Source organism: Palaemon carinicauda, chromosome 27 (assembly GCF_036898095.1).
Source record: "Palaemon carinicauda isolate YSFRI2023 chromosome 27, ASM3689809v2, whole genome shotgun sequence".
In the NCBI taxonomy this organism is placed as follows: Eukaryota; Metazoa; Arthropoda; class Malacostraca; order Decapoda; family Palaemonidae; genus Palaemon; species Palaemon carinicauda.
The window spans coordinates 40,346,944-40,360,365 of record NC_090751.1 but is presented as its reverse complement, the minus strand read 5'-3'; the positions used below and the strand labels follow the sequence as shown (position 1 = coordinate 40,360,365).

The 13,422-nt window shown below is 47.5% G+C and overlaps 1 protein-coding gene across 2 annotated transcripts in view; it reads left to right on the top strand.

Moving 5' to 3' along the window:
* LOC137621166 (uncharacterized) overlaps window positions 1–13,422 on the top strand; it is a 29,847-nt gene that overhangs the window by 876 nt on the left and 15,549 nt on the right. The gene's annotated exons all lie outside the window — the stretch shown is intronic.

The window sequence follows — 13,422 nt, the reverse complement described above, 5'->3', positions numbered from 1 at the left end:
ATTATTTACCCGAGAAAAACCGGTATATAATAGTTTACAACACCACGCTCTCCATTTATATACTCCAATATGATGTAATCCTGCAGTTCTCACCTTCTTGCACAGTAATTAGGTGGTTATTTAAATTCTGGGAAAACAATAATTAGCAAGATATGTTGAAGAGGGGAGAAGGGGTTTTAAAAAGAAAATAGCTCGGTTTCCTCACCAAACAACTTAGAACTGATATGTCAACATAGTCAACCAAACAGAATTCGTGATACCAGCGTACATTTGATATACTGTATATTCAAAATATACTTAATCAAAAATTGAGTGATTACTCAAAAGTGTCACTATTTGTAAATTGCATATTTTATGGACACTTTTGAGTAATTAATCCATTTTTAATTAAGTATATTTTTAATATACAGTATATCAAACGTACGCTGGCATCACAAACTTCTGTTTATGTACGCTAGCATCACGAATTCTTTTTGGTTGACGATGTTGACATGTCAGTTCCAAGTCTTTTAGTGAGGAAACCGAGCTATTTTCTTTTTATAACCCCCTCCCCCCTCTTCAACATATCTTGCTAATTATTGCTTAACCAGAATTTAAATAACGACCTAATTACTGTGCAAGAAGGTGAGAACCGCAGAATTACATTATACTGGAGTAAATAAAGAGCGTGGTGTTGTAAACTATCACCGAAAAAAGTTTTTCCAGTTCAAAAACTTGTACATTAACGGTTTTATCATAGTTGTGGACGTAAAAAACTTTTCTACTAAAGAAAAGGTGTTTCCTATGTAAAATATCAGTTTTTTTTTAAAATGACACATTTTCACTGCAATTAAAAACTCGACTCTGAAAACCGCTCAGCATGTACTTACCAGTACTTAGGAGCTTGATGTTTTTCTTTAACCGCGAATGAAGTGAGCACAGGGAGCAGCAAAAACCATTAGATTTCTAAATAATATCCCCATTTTTTATGGTTATACGGACGGCAAAAGCTGTCCTACTAAAGGGTTATATCATTTTTTTTTTTTTTTTTTTTTTTTTTTTTTTTTTTTTTTTTTTTTTTTAAGTGACCCTTATTCTCACTACAAATGAAAACTTTATTATCTAAGTAGTAGTAATCAAGGGGGAGGGGAGCATGCGCAACTCAGAATGTACCACTTGCCAGTAGCCTACAGACCCTTGATGTTGTTCTTTTTCAGTGAACAAAGCAAGTGCACAATGGAGCAAAAACCATTAGATTTCTAGAAAAAATCTCCGTTCTTAGATGGTCCAACGGATTTTCAGTTTATTTACTGTTGTAATGAAGGTCAAATTCAGTTAAAGCACATTGTTTATTACAGGAAATACTTATTTTTTATGTTCAAAATTTTGTTCTGTCGGTAACTATAATTTTACCCATTTTACTAGGTAAACAGACACAAGAACGCCACCTAACCTAACCTAGGACCTGTATCCTACCTACCAGGGACGGGCTACGCTCCCTGCAACGCCTTCTTAATGTACCGAAATTGTAGTTTACCCTGTTCCAAAGAACTACATTCACCCCTAGTTTTTGTTCTTCAGTAGTTCACTTCACTCAAAATTTATTTAATATCTCATTGTTCCTATGTTCTGGCAAATGGAACATGTTTTGCTATGTGTTATCCCCGTGCGTTAGTATTTTGGCGTTATATTAGATCTCTTAATTAATCACTTACTATAGTTCTAACTGGTCTTTGCTTGGGCTTGGCTCCCTACACTTGTGATTCAACTTGATTTCATTATTCCGCTGTTCTGGCAGTCAGTACCTAGATGTGCTGTGCATGCCATGCGTGCGCTAGTAATTTATCATTATTATGATTGGCAAAATTATAGTATGGTGCAATGAATGTTTTTGTAGAAAATAAGACAGGATTTTGATACTTGTGGTGTTTTAGTTTTTTTTTTAAACAAAACTTAGTCGCTGGTTATATAAGAATGCCTAAAGTCCCTGGACGCCTGGCAGAAATTCAAAATCTCGCGGCAATCGCAGATATGCCAGATGTATACTAGCGCCCTCGCGGTAGACAGGTAGAACTATTCCAACCAATTCAGACCTTTTCTGCCGCCATTACTGGCTGGAACGATTGGAATTCACTCACAACTTACTTTGATTTGGACGGTTTATTTGGTGATGTACACTGTCTTTTGGTTTTGGGCTTTCGCTTTATTGATTTCTCTTTCATATTATCTTGAAATCTTTGTTGGGTAAAGTTTTGGATTCAACCAAATTGGGAAATGTATTATATTAATATATTTTCCTAGTAAAGCACGTGATAAAACACTTCTTCTCAATACATTATTGTCGCTAATGCATACTTACAGAGAAAAAAAATATTTCAGGAATTGAAGGTCTTGACTTTTTCTAAGTTTAGTGTTTATCTTTCCATGGGCACGCAAGGTAGCTCTTGTTCGTTTGTATGTCTGTTTTCATCTTACTTGGCTCCGCCCCATTGCGTAATGTGACAATATTTACTTAAATGCGCATTTGCTCCTCCCACTAATGTCGCTCCTCCAATCAAAATACTACTGGGTTCTTTTCAAGGGTTATTATTGGACGATTCATTGGTCTCTCAGTCTTGTTTCAAGGATCTGTTTTTCGTGCAATATAACATTGTAAACGATACTCTTTTGTTTTTTTCCCTATTTCATTATGGGAGAAACCTGTGATTGTCGTTTGTTTTCGGTTTTCAAAAGTTCCGGTTTCTATATTTTCATCACACGTCATTTTACTGTCATGGATCCTCCGGTACGGTTGTGTGAAATATGTCGTTATTCCTATTTTGATGTGATCGGCCGATTTCATGGGAATTATAATGGAACTCCTGAAGTAGTGAATAGTTTTCTAAGGGAGCATTCCGTATTACCTTTAAGTGTCCAGTGTGGTAAATGTGATTCGCCTTTACATTTTCGTGAGGATAGACATGTGTGGTATTGTACCAAATCTGAATGTATTCCAGTACTTGATGATTCAGAAGAGGGTCAACCACAACCTTCCACATCTTCATCGTCATCTTCCGTTTAAGGTAAGAAGTGATTTAACAAAATATATATATTCAAATTTACCCCTGGTTAAAGGGGGGGTCGCAGGGGGGGCGAAGCCCCCCCCCCCCGGTAGGGGTACAGGGCCCCTAGGTTAGGTTAGGTGGGTTTGTTAGGTTCTGTGGTGCCCTGAAAATTACTGTGGCCTTAAGGGGGGGTCGCAGGGGGGGCGAAGCCCCCCCCCGGTAGGGGTACAGGGCCCCTAGGTTAGGTTAGGTGGGTTTGTTAGGTTCTGTGGTGCCTTGAAAATTACTGTGGCCATAAGGGGGGGTCGCAGGGGGGGCGAAGCCCCCCCTGGTAGGGGTACAGGGCCCCTAGGTTAGGTTAGGTGGGTTTGTTACGTTCTGTGGTGCCCTGAAAATTACTGTGGCCTTAAGGGGGGGTCGCAGGGGGGGCGAAGCCCCCCCCCCCCCCCCCCCCCCGGTAGGGGTACAGGGCCCTTAGGTTAGGTTAGGTGGGTTTGTTAGGTTCTGTGGTGCCCTGAAAATTACTGTGGCTTTAAGGGGGGGTCGCTTGGGGTCCCTACCCCCCTCCCCCCGGTAGGCCTAGTTAGGGGTATGGGGGAGGGGTGCTGGAACATTAATTATTCATTTATTGCAAATATCATTCAATGCCCCAACACCCTCCCCCCCCTTCCCCCACCCAAAACCCCGGTTCCCAAAGGGTGTCCCCCATAATTGGTGGGATGAACTAGGGTATACATAGTAAATCTCTAAATCGGTTGGTTTGCAGTCAAAATAAACGTTAAATTCATTGAAACCACACTATTTCTGATGCAACAAATATATTTTTATTGCATTTTTCCAAATTTGGCTGAAACTAAAAATTTACCCTTTGTTGTTTTGGGTTTATTTAATTGGTTTTGACCCTTTTTTATGTTTGATCACTCTATCGTAACTCTTCAATATGGCCGCCCCCTCCCCTGTATATAGGAAGTGTATTAAAGGTACTCGGCTTCCTAAAGCGTCTATTGATCCTCATACTATTTGTGTAAAATGTATGGGAAAAACTTGTACTTTTGGGGATCGGTGCAAACATTGTTTTTCGCTAACCGAAAGTGAGTGGTTAGCTTATGAGCGCTATACTCAGAGACTAGAGAGAGATAGAATTAGACGCAGTTCTTCCCGTTCTGTAGAATTACCTGTATCCGATGTCATTGATCCTAATCCTTCCCTCGTAGTTGTAGATCAGGAACCGAAGGAACCTTCGATGAAGGATATGTTGTCCGCGATTCAGGCTCTCGATGTAAGAGTTGAACTGTTAGCGGCGGACAAGAACCAAATTACTGTATGTCCGAAATTAATTTGCTTATAAGTTGTTGCACAGGCGACCTATTAAGTGTGAAAAGTTCAGCTAATGTGTTCAATGTTGTGGAGGGTGCATCTGCACGATCCTGTCGTTCGCCTAGCCTAAGACCTCTTTCAAGCTTCCGAACCCATGGGAGAAGTTACGTCAAACGGCGAAATGGAACGAGATGCGTCATCAATCGCGCAGACGTCCCCTCAAGCGTTCCTGCTGTCGAATCAAAGGTCGCTCACCCTCGCCACAGGAAAGGTGAGGTTAGTGCTTTATCGCCATCTTCGGATGAAGGCTCACGTGATGAGGTCTGGCGTCAAACCTCTAGACCTCTTAAGAGAAAGGCGCAAGCGGTGGAACAACGGCATGATTCTCCTCCGCAACAACCAGGCTGTAGCCATTGGGATACACCTGAGCGTTTTCAATCCCTTGGCTCGTGTTCGCCTACGAAACGCTCTGACGTGGGGTCTGAAATGGATAAAGATTTAGTGCAGACAGATTCGGAACTGATCCCTGGTTCTGGTGATGCGGTTCATGTACCGTCGCTGCCATCAGACTGGTGTTCGTCTCCCGAAAGTGGGGAGCGTTGAGGAAGGCGAATTTGCATTGGAAGAGGTGGCCACGTGTGTCGCCTAAAGGTGATCCCTATTGGTCTATGCTGTTGGGCATGAAACAGCAACTCTCGTCGCTTATGCAATCTTATCAACCTGCAGTTGGCAGTGCGGTTGGGCGTCAGTCTTCCGTTTTAGACCCTTTGTCGCACAGGCGGCCTGTTGTCTCCGGTACTGACGCATTATCACACAGGCGATCTCCCAGCCGCCGTGTTCAACAACAGGTTGAGGTGGATGAGTGGCGTCAAGGTTCTGCTTCTCAACATCAATCGATCGCGCATACTGCCGAACGTTAAGTGTTCCAAACGCGACGACGTTCGCCAAACGGCAGAGCGGGCCGCTAAGTGGCAGGACGAAAGCGGACACGGTACAGAGCGTCAGCGTGACGACACACGCCAGTCAACCCATGACACTGCGGAGCATCAGCGTGATGACACACGCCCGTCAACCCATGACAACGCGGAGCATCGGCATCAGCAGCAGGCAGACGTTACGCGTCATTCAACCCATGACAACGCGGAGCATCGGCATCAGCAGCAGGCAGACGTTACGCGTCAGTCAACCCATGACACAGCGGAGCGTCAATGTCAGCCAGACACTACGCGTCAGTCAACCCATGACACCGCACGTCAGTCTGCCCACGACGGCACATCAGTCAACCCATGACTGTACGCGTAAGCCAATCCATGATGCCGCACGTCAGTCGACTCTTGTCGCCTCACGTCAGTTGGATGCTATTTCACAAACCGATCGTGACAACAAACGCAAGGCTAGTGATGGTCAGATGGATGGGAATATTGAACAGCGCAAGCTCTCCTATGTCAGCGCTGACGCGTCTGCACAGGAAAGCCTCCTTGCTGAACAAGGCACTGCTGCGGCGGCTGAATTTTTGGAGGAAGATCCAGATGAGGGTTTCTCCCTGGAGGAACAGAGGGGGAAGAGGATAAACCGCGTCAACATTCGGTGGACCTCAATTAGTTAATGCTGGTCTTCACGGAGTTATTCCCAGATCATTTTACTCCTGTAGCTCCGCGTTCTCCTCCTTTGGAGTTTACCCTTGGTAAAGCAGCAAGAACATCCATGTTCACGAAAATGGTTCTCTCTCGCTCCTCTAAGAGAACGTTAAAGTTAATAGGATTGTGGATGGATTCGAAGAAAGCTCTTGGCAAGACGTGTTTCGCCTTTCCTCCTGCCAGACTAGCCTCCAAGTCTAGTGTTTGATATGAGACAAGAGAGGTCTTAGGCTTGGGAGTTCCTGCCTCTGCCCAGGGAGACTTCTCAAGTCTAGGAGGCACTTCTCGTCGACTAGCTGTGAGGAAAACTAAAGTGTGGTGGGCTATGTCTGAGTTCGACCATCTCTTGAAAGGCATGTTCAGGGCTTTCGAAGTGTTTTAACTTTTTGGACTGGTCTCTGGGAGCCTTGGGGAGGAAAGTGTCGGAAATGAAGGGCACTGTCACTAGTAACCTCATTCAACTAATGTCATGCATGGACAAGGCAGTTAGAGACGGTTCAAACAAATTGGCTGCCCTGTTCACAGCCGGAGTTGTGAAGAAGAGAGCAACTTGGTGTTCTTTCCTCTCTGTGGGGATCACTCCCTTTCAGCGATCGGAGTTACTTTTTGCACGGCTGTCTTCTGCGGTATTCCTGCAAGATTTGGTAAGGGAAGTTGCCGCTGCGCTGACTCAGAAGGCTACGCATGATCTGGTTGCCAAAACAGCTAGGAAGGTGCTGCTCACTTCTTTTCCTTCCCGTAGACCAAAGGAATCTGCTTCATTTTCGCAATCCACTCAGTCCTTTCGTGGTAAATCTGCCAGAAGAAGAAACTTCAAGCCCGATGGGAAGAAGTCCAAGAAAAGAGGAGCTAAGTCCAGCCAAGGCAGAGTCTGACTGCCCTCTCCTTCAGACAGCAGTAGGGGCCAGGCTGAATTACTTCTGGCAGGCCTGGGAGGAGAGAAGAGTGGACCCATGGTCCGTTCTTGTGTTACAGGAGGGATACAAAATAGCATTCTTCTCAAAACCTCCTTTAGCCCCAGATCCTGTGGATCTCTCGCCCAAATACAGGGAAGGACCCAGGAGGCAAGTCATGCAGCTTCAGATGTGTCTCTTACTAGAGAAAAAAGCAATACAGAGGGTGTGGGACTTAAAATCGCCGAGGTTTTACAGCCTTTTGTTCTTGGTCCCCAAGAGTTCAGGGGAATGGAGACCGGTTCTGGGTGTAAGTGTCCTCAACAGCTATGTCCAAAATTCGAAGTTCACCATGGAAACTCAGAAAACCGTGCTGGCAGCAGTAAGGAAGTGCGACTGGATGGTATCATTGGACCTTCAGACGCTTACTTTCATGTCCCAATACATCCGAGTTGCAGACATTACCTGAGGTTCGTGTACGTGAAGGAAGTCTTCCAGTTCCGGGCCTTATGTTTCGGTCTCAGCACAGCCCCTCTAGCATTCACGAAGATCATGCTGAATGTGGTGAGCATGCTGCACTCAAGGGTCATCAGAGCCCCTCTGTACTTGGACGATTGGCTCTTAAGAACCCCCTCGGCCGATCTCTGTTTGAAGGACCTTCAACGGACATTGAATTTTTCAAAGGAATTGTGACTCCTTGTGAGTTCAAAGAAGTCACAACCTACTCCATCCCAGAAGATTCTTTATTTGGGGATGGAGATTCAGAGTCAGACTTTTCAGGCTTTTCTGTCGCCTGCAAGGATTCAATCAGCTCTCCTAAAACTTTGTGCCTTTATAAAAAAGGACGTCAGTTTGGTGAGAGAGTGGATGAGTCTTCTGGGGACCCTCTCGTCACTGAAGAAGTTTGTGACATGGGGGGGGGGGGGCTGCACTTACGTCCCCTTCAATTTCATCTCAATTGTCATTGGAAGAGAGGGGACAGCCTCGACAGGAAAAGTATTTCCATTACAAATCCCATCAGAACACACTTTCAGTGGTGGAACAACATTCAAAGACTCCAGGAGGGCCTCGCGTTGGAGCAAAAGAGCCCAGACCTCGTGTTGTTTTCCGACGCCTCAAACTCGAGGTGGGGAGCAACCTTAGGGAGGGAAGAGATCTCGGGTCTATTGACAAAAGAGCAAGTAAACCTCCATATATAAAAGGAGCTTTTAGCAGTGCACTTAGCTTTCAAGGGCTTCGAGACACTAGTCCTAGGCAAGGTGGTGCAGGTCAATGCGGACAGCACCACGGCTCTGACTTGTATAGCAAAGCGGGGAGGGACTCACTCGAAGTGTCTTTACGAGATAACAAGCTCTCCTCTCGTATGGGCGGTGGGAAGGACGGTCATTATTGACACGATTTATTCAGGGAGTCAAGAACGCGAGTGCGGACAGACTCAGCAGCGGGAACCAAGTTTTCCCACAGAGTGGACGCTGCACCTAGACGTTTGCAAGAGGCTGTGGCAGTTATGGGGTCATCCCCTCGTAGACCTGTTGGCAACCTCGACAATGAAAAGGCTGGAGACGTACTGCTCACCAGTTCCGGATCCCGAGGCAGCTCACATAGACGCGTTCCTGTTAGATTGGTCACACGTTCCCACCTTTCAAGATCCTGTACAGCGTATTACAGAAGTTAGTGTCTCACGGGGGGACCAGGATGACTCTAGTAGCTCCTTTCTGGCCGTCAAGAAGTTGGTTCACAGAAGTACTGTAATGGATGGTGGACATTCCGAGAAGCCTACCATTAATAGCAGATTTTCTCAAACAACGGCACTTGGCTAGAAATCATCTAAACCTCCAAGCTCTACGTCGAACTGCCTTCTGATTATCGAAAAGCTCGCAAGATCTAGAGGATTTTCGAAGGAGGCAGCCAAGGCTATTGCAAGAGCAGGGAGGACTTCTACCATCAGGGTGTATCAGTCCAAGTGGGAGGTATTCAGAGAATGGTGTAGAGCTAACTCTGTTTCTTCATCCAGTACCTCTATAGCACAGATTGGAGATTTTTAAATATGAAACTTACCCACTGGTTATATAATAGCTTAAGTCCCTGACGCCTCGGCAGAAAATTTAAAATCTCTTGCGCAGCTTAGCGCATATAAGCCAGGTGTACCCCAACGCTCCCGCGGTACCCCAGGTAGAACTATACTCAACCAATTCAGATTTTTTCTGCCGCCAAAGCTGGCTGAACTATTAGAAATTCTCTCGTTTTCTTACTCTGTTTGGACGCTATTTGGTGATGTATTAACGTTTTTGAGTTTTGGCTTTCGCATATTTGTTTTATTTTATCTGTGATCACGTATTTTAACTTAAAAGGTAGGATTGGAAGGTTTTTCAACCTATTTTAAACCTCACAAAAGCATAGGGGCGAAATGTAAACATTTCGTCCATGGATGACGTCAGCCTGTTCCGTAGGCTAAAAGTCTGTCTTGCCTTTTACAAAGAATATAAGTGAATATGCTTTTAGAGTTTTAAGGGATACAGGACTCCAAAAGCGAAGGTGGTAGGTCCTTCTCCACCTCAAGACGAGGGGACCTCTCGGGAGGAGGACGAACTTCCTCCATTGGTGCAATGGGGAGGACATCCTCTCCGACCGACTCCCCTGAGGAGGGGTATTCCTCCTCCGCAGGGGAAGGCGAGAAGGTCTGAGGAGTAGGAACCTTGCCTAAGGATCTGTGGGGAGATAGTCTAGGTCTCTGAGGAAGATCCACGGGAGAAACTCCTCTCTTCCTGTTCAGGGGGGAGGAAACTGCCACTGGTTCGCGACCCGAGTCAGAGGCGGCAGGCTTCATAGCCCGTACAAGAGCTCTGAGAAGGGTATCAAACCACGGCTGTTGACTGACAGCGGCGCTGGCCGACATTCCCTCTGGAGGGAAGGGGACCGATGGATCCCTAGGAGGAGTACACAAACGAGGGTTTGCCTTCTGGGCTGGAAAAGAAGAATCCCTAGATCTATCTGGGGAGCGCCCCACCTCTGGCGAGCGCGCTGGTTTGCGCTTACGGAGGGGGGAGCGAGACAAGGAAGAATCCGCCTGGCGGCGGTCGCATTGGGGCTCGTGAATCGGGCCCTGCACAGGGTCGCGCGCGTCAGCGTAACGCGAGGCTGGAATATCGCGAGCGCGAACCCAATCGTGCGCCCGCGCGGGCAGGAGATGCTGGAAAATCGCGGCGCACGCACCCGCGTGGGCGGGGGCGCCCGCAAAGCGATGGCGCGCAGATGAATCAATGGCGCGGTCATGTCTTGGAGAGCGGGCCGGAATAAGGTCGCAAGAGCATGATGGTGAAGGAGTTGGTGTACGACGATCAGGAACCGCCCGAACGCGCGGGTGCGCAGAGATCTGGTGGGAGCCGGAAGGGCGCGATATGACGGGCGCCTGTGCGCGTGTCTGGGAGAACTCGCCGCGAAGGCGATGGAACTATAGCAGAATACCGAGAGACCTGTGGGCGACGGTCGAGAGGGATCGCCCTATTCGCTTGCGAGTTTGTAAACTGCGCTGGCGATTGTTGGCGAGCATAGCGCACATCTGGAATAGGCTGTTTCGGAGGTTGCGGGTTGCGAACGGTATGAGGAACACCCGCAGTCGCCTTGAACACAGGCACAGGGCGCGTAGCTGGGACTGGGCACGACAGATGGGCGTCGCGCGCGATATTGTCGGCAGCAGACTCGCGACATTCCAGAGGAGGATGTGAGCGCCTGTGCGCTAACTTAGCCAACCCCAGAGCTACGTGTCGAGTCAGCGCGCCACGCGATCGCGTTGGAGAACGCGCGAAAGCTGGAACAATATCCGCGCGTGAAAGCGCATCGCGAACCTCTTTAACAGCGCACGATGGAGAGCGCGTTGCGGATGGAATCGCGCGCGACGCGATCTTCCCCCGTCGGGAGCGACGAGTCCGAAGGAACCTGTGGGCGCCTGTGCGCTGACTCTGAAACCTTTTGGACCGCGCGATGAGTGACAGGAACCGGGGGCGATCGTGCGTCGCGCTTTCCCCCTATAGGGCGCGACGAGTCCACGAGAACCTGTGGGCGCCTGTGCGCCAACTCCGGAACTTGTTGGACCGCGCGCGATGATGATACAGGAACGGGGTGAACGCGCGCCGCATTTTTCCCCAAGGGGCACAGCGAGTCCGTAGGAACCTGTGTGCGCCTGTGCGCCGACTCAGGCACCTTTGGAATCGCGTGCGATGTAACAGGAACTGGGGGGCGTGGAAGTGCTGCGAAAGGTGGGCGCGCGGGCGCCTTTGAGCGCGTGCGCGCTGCATCTGGAACAGTTGACGATGGGCGTGGGCGCGCAGGGGAACCCTGGCGCGAATGCCTACAGGTGAGCGCCGAAGCGCTTTGTCAGCAACAACAGGAACAACAGCAACGGGCGCAGGCAGAGCCAGAGCCTTATGCTTAGAGACAAGAGGTGCAGTTTTGCACTCAAGTCCCTGAGACCCCGAAGGGCCAGGAGACTGCGCAATGGCAGACTCAGGGGGCGCGTAAAGCGCATCAGCAGCCTTCGAAGTAGATGGTTGAGGAGACCCTCGTCCTGACGGAAGACCATCCTCCAAAGGGGAGTGCAAATGATCCCCGGAGAGGTCTAGGATGGTAGCTGGCAGGACAGGAGAGCGGCGAGTCGTCTCCTCTGCAGAGGATTGTGGGGACAACGAGCCAAAGAGGCGCCTCCTAACCCCCTTAAAGGGAGAAGGAAGACCTCTACGGCGAAGGGGAGGGCGAGCCTTCCGCCATATACGCCCACTAGGGGCCGTGAGATCAGCAAGCTGACCATCGAAGGGCCTCCGAAGAGGCGTCTCTATCAGAGAACTCCCTCGAGAGGGAATCACAATGGAAGGAGAGACCGTAGGACTCCGCTCCTCCCTCGAAGTGTGTTCGGAGGGAGGGACAGAGCCTTCAGCTACCTCAGTCACAACTGGTGTTTAGACAGATCCATGGGATGTTTCCGAAACAACTACGTCAACTACAGCCAGAGGATTTATTTCTGCTGTAGTTGACGATTGTTCGGCGGCCGCACCCCGTTTGACCATGTCAAACAAGGCTGCCTTGGAGGGCGAACCCTGTAGCCACAAGGAAGCCCATAGCTGAAAAAGATCCCTGTTAGACATAACTACCTCCTCCGAGGGGGGAGGGGCAGTCGCCTCGCTATGGTAGGCAGCGTCCTTTCCCTTACCACGGGATCGGTCAATATCAATATCAACATTACGGTCTACGCTACAGTTCGCCGGCTTTCGGAAGAGGTCGCCCGAGCGGGAGCTTCAGAGGAGGAATGGGCGGTGGGAGAAGAAGACCTAGGATTTTCTCGACCCCGAGAACTTTCGGAAGGAGAACGATCCCGTTTAGCCTCCTTCTTACGTCGCCGGGCAAACCTCTCCCACTGGGAGGTAGACCACTCCCTACACTCAATACACAAATTAGCACTATCACACCGTTGGCCCCTACACTGCGGGCATAAGGAGTATGGGTCCGTCTCCACGGCTGACATAAAGGTTCCACAATGGCGGCCGGAAAGACCAGGACATGTGCGCATGATGATAAAAGAGGCCAACTTCACACACAAACACTGTAAGAAAAAGCAAACAAAAGATTATGGCAGTCAAAGAGAGGAAAGCGCTGACATGTCTGTCGTCTCTTTGAGCCAAAAGTAAAGCGGCTGAATCACCGGTGTGTGTGAGGGTGGAGGGATAGCAGGCTAACCCCCCCCCCCAACTAGCGGTGGGGTAGGAAACCCTCTTTAAAAGTTCATGGCTCGTTATCGGCTGCGCCGAAGTAATTACCCCGTGTAAATAGCGTGGTTTGTATTCAGTTAAGGAACAAATGGAACTCTAGCTCTCAATTATGGAACCATTCTATGCACACATATTTAACCCTGGATAGGTACGCTCCTCGGACACCCCTTTAAGGGTATACTCGGACGCGAACGACCCCGACGCCAAAAAAAATTCTTGAAAAATCAGTTTTTGCAGTAACCTCCTTTTTTCTTTTGCCAAAAAAAACTTCAAAGAATGCTTAAAACAACTGTAAAGATAAATACTACTCATCTGCAGAAAAACTATTTATTATAAATATTTTAAAAAATTAAGTAGAAAAAAAAAGACCTGACATAAAAATTCATAAAAAAAAAGTTTATACATATATACACAATTCCTTTTAGGAATTGATTCTTGAATGTTTAGGACACATCTTGATGTATTTTGGATGAAGTCAGACCCATGGAGGTGAAGATCTGAAATGAGAAAAAAAGGGTAACTTTTTTTGGCCAAAAAAATTTGTCCAAATTTCATGAATTTTTTTGGGTACCCAAATGAAATAGGAAGTGGCTAATTTTTTTAGGGAATAAACATATGTTATCCTAAAATAGAAATATGTAAAAAAATCTTCATTATTTTGTAAATTACATTTATATCAGGGGCCATATCTAAAGGTAATTTTTTGAGTACTTAGAAATTTCGTAAAAAAATACATATATTTAATATATAATATGATATTTATGCAGGTAAAAATATACCAAAATATCACAAA